The sequence below is a fragment of the Danio rerio genome, chromosome 23 (assembly GCF_049306965.1).
Source record: "Danio rerio strain Tuebingen ecotype United States chromosome 23, GRCz12tu, whole genome shotgun sequence".
Classification (NCBI taxonomy): Eukaryota; Metazoa; Chordata; class Actinopteri; order Cypriniformes; family Danionidae; genus Danio; species Danio rerio.
Genome location: NC_133198.1, coordinates 6,220,039 through 6,232,178, shown reverse-complemented (window position 1 = coordinate 6,232,178; position 12,140 = coordinate 6,220,039). Strand labels below are relative to the sequence as shown.

The 12,140-nt window shown below is 36.5% G+C and overlaps 2 protein-coding genes across 3 annotated transcripts in view; both read right to left on the bottom strand.

The window, feature by feature from the left end:
- syt2a (synaptotagmin IIa) overlaps window positions 1-10,955 on the bottom strand; it is a 133,984-nt gene extending 123,029 nt beyond the window's left edge. For both annotated transcript variants that reach the window (XM_021469891.3, XM_073939777.1), the window contains exon 1: window positions 10,795-10,955. The gene's annotated coding sequence lies outside the window, so the exon portion shown is untranslated. The remainder of the gene's footprint in view (window positions 1-10,794) is intronic.
- Window positions 1-12,140, bottom strand: part of zmp:0000001139 — a 308,609-nt gene that overhangs the window by 250,177 nt on the left and 46,292 nt on the right. The window lies entirely within an intron of this gene.

Sequence of the window (12,140 nt, the reverse complement as noted above, 5' to 3'; positions counted from 1 at the left end):
TATATATATATATATATATATATATATATATATATATATATATATATATATATATATATATATTCTGTTAGCTGTTCACTGTCATATTGCCTATACGGAAGCATAAATTAATTCAATTAAATTACATGTAATTCTATTCATCTTATACTGGCTGTACAAATAGTACAGTATTCCTCCTGTGCAAAATTTTCTTAAGGATTATTTAATTTATGCAAAAACAGAAAAGGTTTCCATTTATTGATTTCTGCAAGCACTGTGTAGGTGGAACAGCTCTTTGGAGTTGCATTTTGCCATCTACTTCTCATAAAACACTGCGAGAATTCAGTCAGTGCCCTTGGCATGACTTCTAGGATGTTCAAATGTCGAGCCTTGTTCCACTGCAGATCTTTTGAAGTTCTTTTGAGCATTTAAAAGTGATATTAATAAATAAAAATGAATAACAAAATAAACAAACACACACAGCCCACACCGAAAGAGCCTTGACCTTAGAAAGCTGGTTAGCCCTTTCTCTGATCTTTCTTCTCGTTCAATAGCATTTTTGTTTTCTTTTTCAGTGAACTGCTTTTAAGATTTTCTTTTAAGACGCTCACTGTGTACTCCTGGACTGGAAAACAGCCATTTAATCCTGGCTGAATTAACACATGAATCAATTCAGCATGCATTTGAATTACTTGGGATGCACAACAAGCAATGCATTGCCCCAGACATGCGAAGGACAGTGTGTGCTCCTTCAGAATATTGTTGTCGCTTGAATATGAATTGACGGCAGAAGAGCACCATGTCCTTGTTTGTCTGTCTGTCTGTAACCTCGTCCCAATATCAAAGAGGAACACAACGTGGCACAGCCTAAAGTACAAAGGGAATACAGTCATAGCCAGGCATCAGAGGAGCACGGCAACACTCAATGGTGTTTGCACTTAGCCCCGCCCCTGGCTCCTCCCCTCTGCCTTCCCTTTGGATTAATTATGCAGCTCACTGCAGCATTTTCAGTGTTGCCTGCAGTTTGTCCTGCCACAACTCCCCGTTCCTCTCCCTCTCTCTTCCTCCTCTTTTTCTCTCCATCTCTTCTCTATTCTTACCGCCTCTATTCTTGGAGGTCTAAATTTGATTAAATTGTTTCCCCTTCTCTCTCTCTCCCTCCCTCCTTTAATCCTCCGCTCTTCTTACAGCATCTTAACACGAAATAAGGGTGCAATTCAAGCTTGTCTCTGCTGCTGCACACATTCAGCTTCAAGCGCTGACACGCGGAAAGCATCATGCAGAGAAACGACTGCACGCTTACCGGCTAATGCCTGAACGAGAGAGCATTTAACCCATGTGAGCTCAGACTGTGCGGTGTCGTTTTGACAAATTAAAGCAGCAGCTCCTCTATAAATCTGATTGTAAATAATGCAAAGTGTTGTTTCCAGTTGGTTTGGTTATATGTTTTAGCCAGCCTGATCTCACGAGAAAACGTAAGTATTTTACGTTTTGCCAGTTTAGTGGCTAATTCGTACGAATTCATACGAGTTCAGTTGTACGAAATGGTACGATTTTAAAAAGGAGGCGTGGCACCTGACCCCACCCCTAACCCCAACCGTCATTGGGGGATAAGCAAATCGTACTAAATTGTACGAATTAGATCGTACGAATTCATACGAATTAGCCACTAAATGAAAAAGTTACGAATTGCCGTGAGATTGTGTTGGTTTTAGCTCTGCTTTTGGTTTGCGTCTTCACATGACTGGAATCGCATGTAGATTACAGGATGATGGGCATTGATGTACAGTAAATCAGAGGAGCGGCTGGGCTTTTTTTTGGGGGGGGTTATAAATTCAAGGTTTTGCTTGATATTTCAGCTCAGTGTAAATCTATTACATTCCGAGCTCTATTTTGACGATTCAGGCACAAAGTCCAAAGCGCAGAAGCATTAAGGGTGTGTCAGAATCCAATTTGGCTATTTTAAGGAAGGAACAATTCGCTTTGGGCTGTTGCGCATGGTCTAACAGGGTTGAGCTTATTCTCTTAATGAGTTATCGGTGTGTTTTGAGAATAAACCAATCAGAGTCTCATTTCTTTTTCCCTTTAAGAGTCAGTGCATCGCACCATGGCAAAATTGCTATTTACATGGCGGACTTTGTAAGTAGAAAAACTGAACGCTTCACTAGCGAGAAAACAGTTAAACAGAGCATCTACAGCACGAGAATGAGAGAATGAGCCTCCTTATTCTTTCACTTTCACTCTTGTGGATAGAGACGTGCTGTACGCACAGACATTCATTAGCCTACACATAATTAATGTCATTTATTAAGCTCAAAAATTTGTTTAAAAACTGATTCTAAATTAGTTTCTAATTTCCAGCAAGCAAATAAATAAACAATAATAATGAAGTGTGGTCAAAAAACTGAGTTATTTCTAAAAACACATGCTATGCCCCATATGGTCTAAAACCTGACTGCTGGACAAATCTTAGCTTATTTTTAATAAATATGCATATAATTAATAATACAGCTAATAATAATAACATTATACAAAAGCAAATTGTCATGAATAAACTAAAATATAAAAAAAGTCCCTCGAGATGAAGAAGATATGGAGGCAGTGGTTTTTATATTAATGTAGGCTAGAAAACAATAATTTTTGTAATATTTTAATCCTTTAATTCTTTTTCATTTGTAAAGATATTTACGTATTGCTGTACATCCTGTGTTTCCAACGTTTAAGTGAGGCGCACAACTAACGCACTCTATGCTAGACTTTAAACCTCCTCTAAGCTGGTCTATTGAACAGTGTAGTTCCTTAAAATAGCAATGCACCAGCAATGTGCCTTAACACACCTCCTTTTTTAGACCAGAACAGCTATGGGCGCACATATGAGCGCAAATTAATTTGCTATGTAAACAGCGTGGCGCAAAACGTCAAAATGACTCTTGCGCCGAGTTGAAACTAGCAAACAACAATTGCTTTGCGCCTTGAGCCGCATTGTTCCGCTGTAAAGATGCATTCCAAGATGCATTCCTCAGCTGTTAAGAGTGATTACTTGAGTCACTGTTGCCTTTCTATCAGTTGGAATGGTCTGGCCATTCTCCTCTGGCATCAACCCACAGAATTGCAGCTCACTGGAAATTTTCTCTTTTTTTGACTATTCTCTGCCTGTCTGTCACCAATAACCATGCCACGTTCAAAGTCCCTTAAATCACTTTTCTTCCCTGTTCTGATGACCGGTTTGAACTGCAGCAGATCTTCTTCCCCATGTCTACATGTCTATTTGCATTGAGTTGCTGCCATGTTATTGGCTGATTATAAATTTGCATTAACGAGCACTTGGACAAATGAACCTAATAAAGAAGCTGTTGAGTGATAATTATAAAGTTTAACATAAATTAACATTTAAATAACCTTAACATGAATATATATATATATATATATATATATATATATATATATATATATATATATATATATATATATATATATATATATATATATATATACATATTATAATATGGCAAGCTACACATCCATGTTTTGCCTCTCTTGATCTAGCATCTGAAGTAATGTATTTATATGTCAGATAATCTAATGTAATGTTTTATTTATTGGCATTATGTTAAAGGCTACTTTTCCTTTTATAGCCCTTCGAAAGCAAATTTAAATGAGTTTGTACTAAAGCAATGCACTACTTTCGCTTTGCTCTGACCCTGAGTAGGCTGACAGAACAATGTGCTCAACACAAAATGTTGAAACCATAACCTAATTTTTCATCTTATTGAATCTGAAGTAGAAATGTTTCTAAGTGTTTTATTTCTAAAGAATTTTTAATTATGCAAACCCTTTCCTCTTTTGTCATTCGACACAGGCATCTAAACAGAGCTGGACTCACACACTTTCCTGACTTTTTTTTTTTAAACAGAGGTGGGATTCATGGCCCTTTAAATACGTTTAACACTTTTTTTTCTTTAAAGATAATTATTTCAATTAAAAATTTCTAATTATACATTTATTTTGTCTTTGCCATCATTACAGTACTTAATATTTGGGACTAGTTGTTTTGCAAGAGACAAGTGTTCATCTTTAAGTGCAAACTAAAGGATGAACTAGGTTAATTAAGTTAGTCATTGGATAACTATGGTTTGTTATGTAGGCAACAGGAAAAAAGGTTTCTTAAGGGGACTAATATTACTGACATTATTATGTTTGGTTTATTTTTTATTCCAGTCTAACTAAAATAACCAATACTTTATACAGAAAAAATATATAAACATCAGTTGGGAAATATATATGTTTTAAAAAGCATAGGTTAGTTAATCATTTTGTCCTCATGCCACATTGGAAATGTATTGCCTTTCAAATATTTCAGATGTCTTTGAGGTAATATATATATATATATATATATATATATATATATATATATATATATATATATATATATATATATATATATATATACACACACACACACACACACACACACACATAAACACATATATACATATATATATATATATATATATATATATATATATATATATATATATATATATATATATATATATATATATATATATATATATATATATACATATATATATATATATATATATACACACACACAATTTATTTCAGCATGGATAGGAATCAAAACCATGACCTTGGCATTGCTACAATATGCCATCAAACATAAACGATTAAAAATAAATCGGCATAATTTAAAAAATAGCTGATGGACATTTAAAGACAAACCTTGGAGCTTTGGCATGGGGATGTCACACCATTCTGTCAGACCCGTCCTGACACACACAGTTTGAGTGATGAGCTCAGGGGACAGAAATAGTATTTCTGATGTAACACACAGGTATGGTCACACATGTTTTGATTATCACATATAACACATGAGTATGATGATAAACACAAATATATAAGAGTAATGTTTGGAGTGTGTATGCTGCACTGTCAATGGGGGCTGGGCGCTGCAACATACCGCAGTGCTGGAAGCTTTCAGCACACCCACTCCATCATCTCCTCTCTCTCTCTCTCTCTCTCTCTCTCATACTCACCCACAGTGCCCCGCTGTCTTTTATGTTCCTGTACTATTCTTTCTATCTCCAACACATGCTCCTCCCTCTTTCTTCTGTCCTACATTATGGTCTCACACTTTCCTCTCCTAAATGCTGCTTACACAACACCACTCTCCCATGCTCATATGCACACACTGTGAACAGAGAATGCACACACACTACAACACATAGGCCCACACACTAGGAATCCACACAGTACACCTTTGCGTTCCCGAGATTAATAAGCATGTCAACAAGCCCAGCAGGAAGACCGCTTGTACTTGTTCTGTAATGAATCTATTGGCCATTGCAGTGGGATTAGTTGGGGCAGATTTACTTGAAACGTTTTAATTAAAATCTGCAATGAATTGAATCTTCTTGACTTTTTTTTTTTTTTACTTCCATAGCTTCATTGGTGTTAAGAATCCAGGGGCGGATTGGCCATCTGGCAATTCTGGCAAATGCCAGAAGGGCCGGACCATTTTTTAAAGGTGGGCCGGTCACCTATTTTATTTTTTTTATTTTTTTCATATGTATTGTTTTTTAAATGTAGGCAGCTTTTATCTTGTGCGAGATGTGAATATTTTGATGATGATGGTGATAATAGTAAGAATAATAGTAAATGTTAAGCATTGGCACAGTTGGCAACGACCGGCTAGTTTCGAGATGGGCCGACCCAATCTGAGGCTACTCGGATGTAATCAAAAACTGGCAAGAATGTCAAACAAACAGTGTGCAAAAAAGAAAAAGAAAAGGGAAAGGCAGTCAAGTCAGACATTGCCAAATACATAAAATTTACTGAACTAGTCTCGAAAGGGGTCAGTGTGATGGCGCAGTAGGTAGTGCTGTCGCCTCAGAGCAAGAAAGTCGCTGGTTTGAGCCTCATCTGGGTCAGTTGGTGTTTCTGTGTGGAGTTTGCATGTTCACGTTGATTTCCTTCTGGTTTCCTTCACAAGTCCAAACACATGCCATAGGTGAATTGGGTAGGCCAATTGTGAATTGGTTAACCCAGTATAATGGGTTGCAGCTTTGAGGGCATCCGCTGTGTAAAACATATGCTGGATAAGTTGCTGATTCCCAGATTAATAAAGGGACTAAGCCGAAAAGAAAATGAATGACATGATTGCATATATGAATGGGTTGCTTTTGTTCCAGTCACATACATTAAATGTTTAAATATCTCTTAAATAATGTACTGCTTATATAATTTTACCATCTGTACACCAATATAAGTTGTGAATGTGCGTGTCCTTGGGTGGGGCTGTGTCGGTGTGGTAATGTGGGCTGGTGTGGCTACAGTGCCAGGGCTGATTTTTAGTCCCAGTCCGTCCCTGTAAGAATCTGATGTGATTAAACGGTTCAGTTTCTTTTTTCTTCTAGTATCGATGTTGTTCTTATTGGAACAGGAACTTGGGGCAGGACTTTTTGAAGGACATGCCGATAGCATGTTAGAAGATCAATTTGCAGGTCATGGCTTGCATGCTGAAGGAAATGATGATAAGGATATAGAGTGCATTGATTGAATATGTGAATCTGTTTTCTAATATCTATAGTAGGTATGTGTTTTGGGTAAGTTCAACAATTTTCCAAGAACGGTTTTAAATGCTTATTTATAACCCCAGTAATAACCTATCGAATAATAGCAAATTGCAGATAGCATATGAATGTGGGACACTTATGTGGGCAGTTATGTGGCACTGGTGGTATAGACAAAATGAATGTGAGCCTGAAGTGGCCCATCTGTACAATGGCAAAGGAGAGCCAAAGATTCAAATTCATATATGGGTCATTTAAGGCAAATATTTGGCACTTATAGCAAAATGTAATCTGAATGTGAGCCCAATGTGGCCCATGTGGAAAATGATCAATTTGGCCCAAAATGATGGAGGACAAATGTGGGCCACAGTTGGCAAAATTGTGGCACACAATTAAGGGTAATCTGGGTCTTAACCCAAAGTGGTTCACACGTGTAAGTGCAAATGTGGCCCAGTTTTCTTAAGACATTTGTGGGTCGCTTTTGACAAATATTTGGAACAGTAAGCTTTGGCTATTATGGCTGTGAGTCTAATGTGGCCCAGAGAAAATATGGCAAATGTGGCCCAGTTATTTTAAAACCAATGTGGGCCACTTTTGGCAAATATTCGACACAGTAAGCTATGGCTAATGTGGTTGTGAGCCTATAAAGTGGCCCAGAGAAAATAAGGCAAATGTGGCCCAGTTATCCTACAACAATTGTGGGCCACTTTTGGCGAATATTCGGCACAGTTAGCTTTGGTTAATGTGGCTGTGAGCCTAAAGTGGCTCAGTTATCTTTAGACATAAGTGGACCACATAGACTAAAGTCACCATCATTGAGAAAAGTGTTTGCTTTAGTTGGGCTCATAGCTCTAAACGTTTTAATATAAATTGTATTTTGGGCTGCTGTAACTTTTAAGAACTTTGCTTGAAAAGTTTATTCATTCCAGCTAACAAGCCGAGTAAAACACAAAACAAAACAAAAATAAAAATAAAAATAAAATAAAATTAAGTGAGGCACCACCTGTGATGAAATAATGACTGTTTCTCAATATGCGTTCTTCAGCGGTCTTGCGTCCTCGTGTTCTCGTGCAACGTCATCATCAGCTGCCTAAGTTCAGTTCCAATACTCAAGACCACAAGAACAGAGAACGCGTGAAACTTCCCGGATGTGATCTTGATATCGAGGACGCACTGACGCAGAGTTGAGCACCGAACTCACTCTGGAAGTCCCAGAAGTCATTGCGACTGGAGGTGGGAAGCGCAGCATTTTATCTAGATTACTTATTAAAGTTCATAGATATTTACCTCAGGAGTTTCCCTAAATAAAACGGTGAAAGTAAACATTATCATGGACATCTTAATAAAGGAATAAACACATTAAGGGTGTTTGTTTGCTGAAATTCGTATTAAAATCTGTTTTATTTATATTGTGCAGAGTATATTTATAATGTTTTTATGCAAAGTATATATTTTGGAAAGGGGAAAAACAATAAATCGTTGTATGAAGGCTGTAAAGTTTAAATAATTCACAATTTAAAACACGTGAAGGTCATGTGACCATCAGGAAGAACGGAGCATCTCAATTCTCAAAGGACGCGTTCTCTGCCCTCGCGGTCTCCTGAGTTTGTTCTTCCGAGGACACCTGGCAAGACCGCTCTCCACAAGAACACAGGTCCGTTCTCTGCATTCTTGGAATTGAGAAACAGCCATTGTAATTTACTGATGTGAACCAACGTTTAATCCATTATTAGAAGTACCATAATAACATGCTTGCACATGCCACAGAATTATGAAGGTTTATAAGGCAAAAAAAAAAAAAAAAAGAAATCTATAGTTCAACTTCTGCTCACAGAGAGATCAATAATCAGCGTATGAATCTCAACAACAATGACAATTAACAAAATAAACAAAACTCACAAGCATTACAAACAGGAGACTAAAAGTGACAACATCAACAGCGTCAACAAAAACAGCAGAATCAACAGCAAATAATGAAAACTGCAGCATCAATAACCTATAGAATGTATTCATACTGCAATGCATGCTGGGATTTTTGTACTTTGCCACACCCAGCACTATGTAGAATATGAGGAGGACAGAAGAGGCTTTGCTGGTGCCAGACTCCATATTTCAGAAACGTTTGGACTACTGGTATTTTCACCCACAATCATCTGTAGGGTTTAATATATTTTATAAATGTCTTGTAGATGCCAAAGGGCAGAAGCAAATTACCAGACTTGTTCTGTCTGATAGAAAGACAACATTAAAGTCTATGTGAGCCAGAAGTTGCTGAGACTTTTATTTCAAGATGTTGATGTACTTTCAACTGAAATGAAACATTGACTAGTGGGTGGAGCTTTCCTTTACGCATCATTCCCTAATAGTAATCTAACGTTAAGAGAATTAATATGCAGTTGCTATGGAAACCCTCAAGTTGACGTACAGAGAAGAACTGCCACTTCAAATACAGAAGCAAATTGTCGAACTTTAATTGAAGATTACCAAAAAAAACGTTTTAATTCAGTGGATTAGCTTACACGGATTACTTATTCACTTTACAAATAACAATGTGAGCTAGCAAAATAAACATTGTAAATTCAGATTACAACTTTAACTCAAATAACAACTCGTTGCAACCAGGTTCTTCAGAAGAGCATTTCTGAACACTTACATCAAGAATTGAAGCAGCTGCAGAATAAGAGCAAAGAAGTAGCACCCTTGTTATCAGAGAACAGCAAATTGAGGCTACAATGCACACAAAACGATATAGAAGGCAATACAGAAGATTAGAAAAATGCTTGTCTGATGAGTCTTGAATTTTTTTTTGCAGCATTTGTAAGGTCTAAATTAAAAGTAAACAACAGAAAACAATACATCCATCCTGCCCTGTATTGATTCAGGCTGCTAGTGGTGCAGTTATGGATGCAATATTTTCCTGGCACATTTGGCACCAATTTAGCACCAATTTCTTATTGTTTAAATATTACATTTTAACTGAATGTATTGTTTTTTTTTGACCATGTCTGTTCCTTAATGACCACAGTGTGCTCAAATTGTGCTGGCTTCAACCAACAAGATACTCCACCATGTCACAGAGCTCAATATAGTTTCCTGAACATGACAATGAGTTGTATGTATGTATCTACCATCATTTAACCTTTCAAGTTGCCTATAAAGTATCTAAATCCAACAGAGCACCTTTGGAATGTGGTGTAAGTCAGACATTTTAAGTATTTTTTTCTTATGTTTATATTTTAAGTTGGTTTTATTGCTTATTTAAAAAAAAAAAGTTTGCTTAGGGTGACATTTCTGAAATTGTATGTTGTTTCTGTAACATTTGGTTTCTTTGGTTGCGGTATGTATCACAGATTTCTGAAATTTAAGGTTCTGATAAGTGTGGAAAAACTGTTATTCATATTTGAATTTGTACTTACGGTAGGATATATTTATGTTTTTACAGTTTTGCCAATGAGCCTAGGCTGAATACACATATGGTAGATGTAATCAAGGATAAAACACATGGAATAAATGCAAGAAAAAAAAAAAAACTTGCAGAGTACTATTATTTTTTTCAGCTGATGTTGCTTGCTAATTACCCATTGTTTTTTTTTTTCTCTTCCATTTATTGCTAAGATATACAATATGATATTGCGCCCTCTACTGGTTATATAAAGCATATAAACTGGTCCAAATGACTGATGGTTTTGCAAAATATTCCTTTTGCAAAACATTTAATTTAGATTAAAAAAAGCAACTGGATTACGAGATACTTTTTCAAAAACAAATGTTAATGTTAACAAAACTTTTGTACAACATTTAATTTTTATACTTTTAAGAAACTATAGGTTTACATCTTGCAATTCAACATTGATAGAAAAACAAGTGGAATAAATTTCTTTTTTATTGAATAAATTACAAATTTATTATTTTTAACATCTCCAAGATTATCTGAACCCTTCTACAGGGCAAAATGCACTGAAGTCTGTTATAAAAGTAAGCATTCAAGGGTGTACTATAGCTCCGATTAATTACGAAAGTCATTGTCCTATTTGGCTTCAGAAATACTGTAAAAGAAAAACTGTACTGACCCAACACCAAATTAGATTTTCTCATATATCTTAAACAAAATGGGTTATTAAGCATTTAGTAAAATGACAGAATAAACAATGACAAGGATTGACAAGTAATTAAAGAAACCCTGGATATAAAATGCATGCATCATATTTTAAAAGCCACTTACCATACGTGCTGAATGTCCTAGCGAGGAACTTAATGGAATGTCAAGCCAAAGGGACTTAGAAAAGCACTGAAATTGTCTCCTTTGGGTTTTCTTTAAAAAATAAATGTTGGCTTGGGAAGCCTGGTGTCATTCACTAACCGGCCCACAGCTTAAGGATCAGTGGGTGTAGAAGCAGAGGAGAACATACATGCTCACTCAGCCCTTCAATATTTTACTGCTGTACTTGCCAGCAGTGTCTCCTGATTGGCTGAGCCGCTGCACAGTAATCTATGCTCTAGCCTTTAATTGGATGGAGACAATTTATGAGGCCTGTCTATCCTTATTCCTGTTGGCTCTTGCTCATTTTGTCTTTCTCTCTCTCTTTCACACACCGATGATAGCTGAGCTCTGCAATATCACATGAAGGGGATGAATGAACAGAGGTAGAATATTTAGAAACTAAAAATAATGCCTTTAACATTATTTTATGTAATGCTGTTGTACAAAATAGAAAAAGTACAGGCAATAACACAGGAACCAATATCATTAGCACTTTATCAAGTACAACTAATTATGAAGCAGGGATTAGGTTGCATCTCATTTTACTTTTAGAATTGCTTTATTTATGCTGCGATTGAATTCAATTCATGTTTATTTCAGTAGCGCTTTTACAATGTGTCAAAGCAGCTTATTTGTTAAAGCAGCTAACATAGAAGTTCTAGTACAGTCCAGATTAGTTCAGTTTACTGGCCCACATGTGTCTTAGGATAACTGGGCCACATTTGCACCTACACGTGTGAGCCACTTTAGGTTTAGACTCAGATTACCCTAAAATGTATGCCACATTTTTTGCCAACTGTGGCCCACATTTGTCCTCCATCATTTGGGCCAAATTGATCAATTTCCACATGGGCTCACATTCAGATTACATTTTGCCATAAGTGCCAAATCTTTGCCTTTTGCCATTTATGAATTTTAATCTTTGGACCCACTTTGGCATTGTACAGGTGGGCCACTTCAGACTCACATTCATTGTGTCTGGGCCGAAGGAAGACCACCAGTGCCGTATAACTGCCTAAAGTGGCCTACATTCATATGCTATCTGGGAAAGTTTCTTGACTGGATTGAGTTCTGAGACTGTGGAGGACATTTTAGTTTAGTGATTTTACTGTTTTGCTTAAGAAACCAGTTTTAAGATTATTTGAGCATTGAAGGGCAGACACAATTTCAGGCCAAAAAAAAACAAACTAAGAGTTTGACAATTGTATCAGTAGATAAGTAGTGGGGCTCTTCAGCGTATGTCAACAGTTTTCTACTGTTTATTTTTAAGCAGGCTGAGGCCGTGAAATGTAATTAAAGGCTTTCTG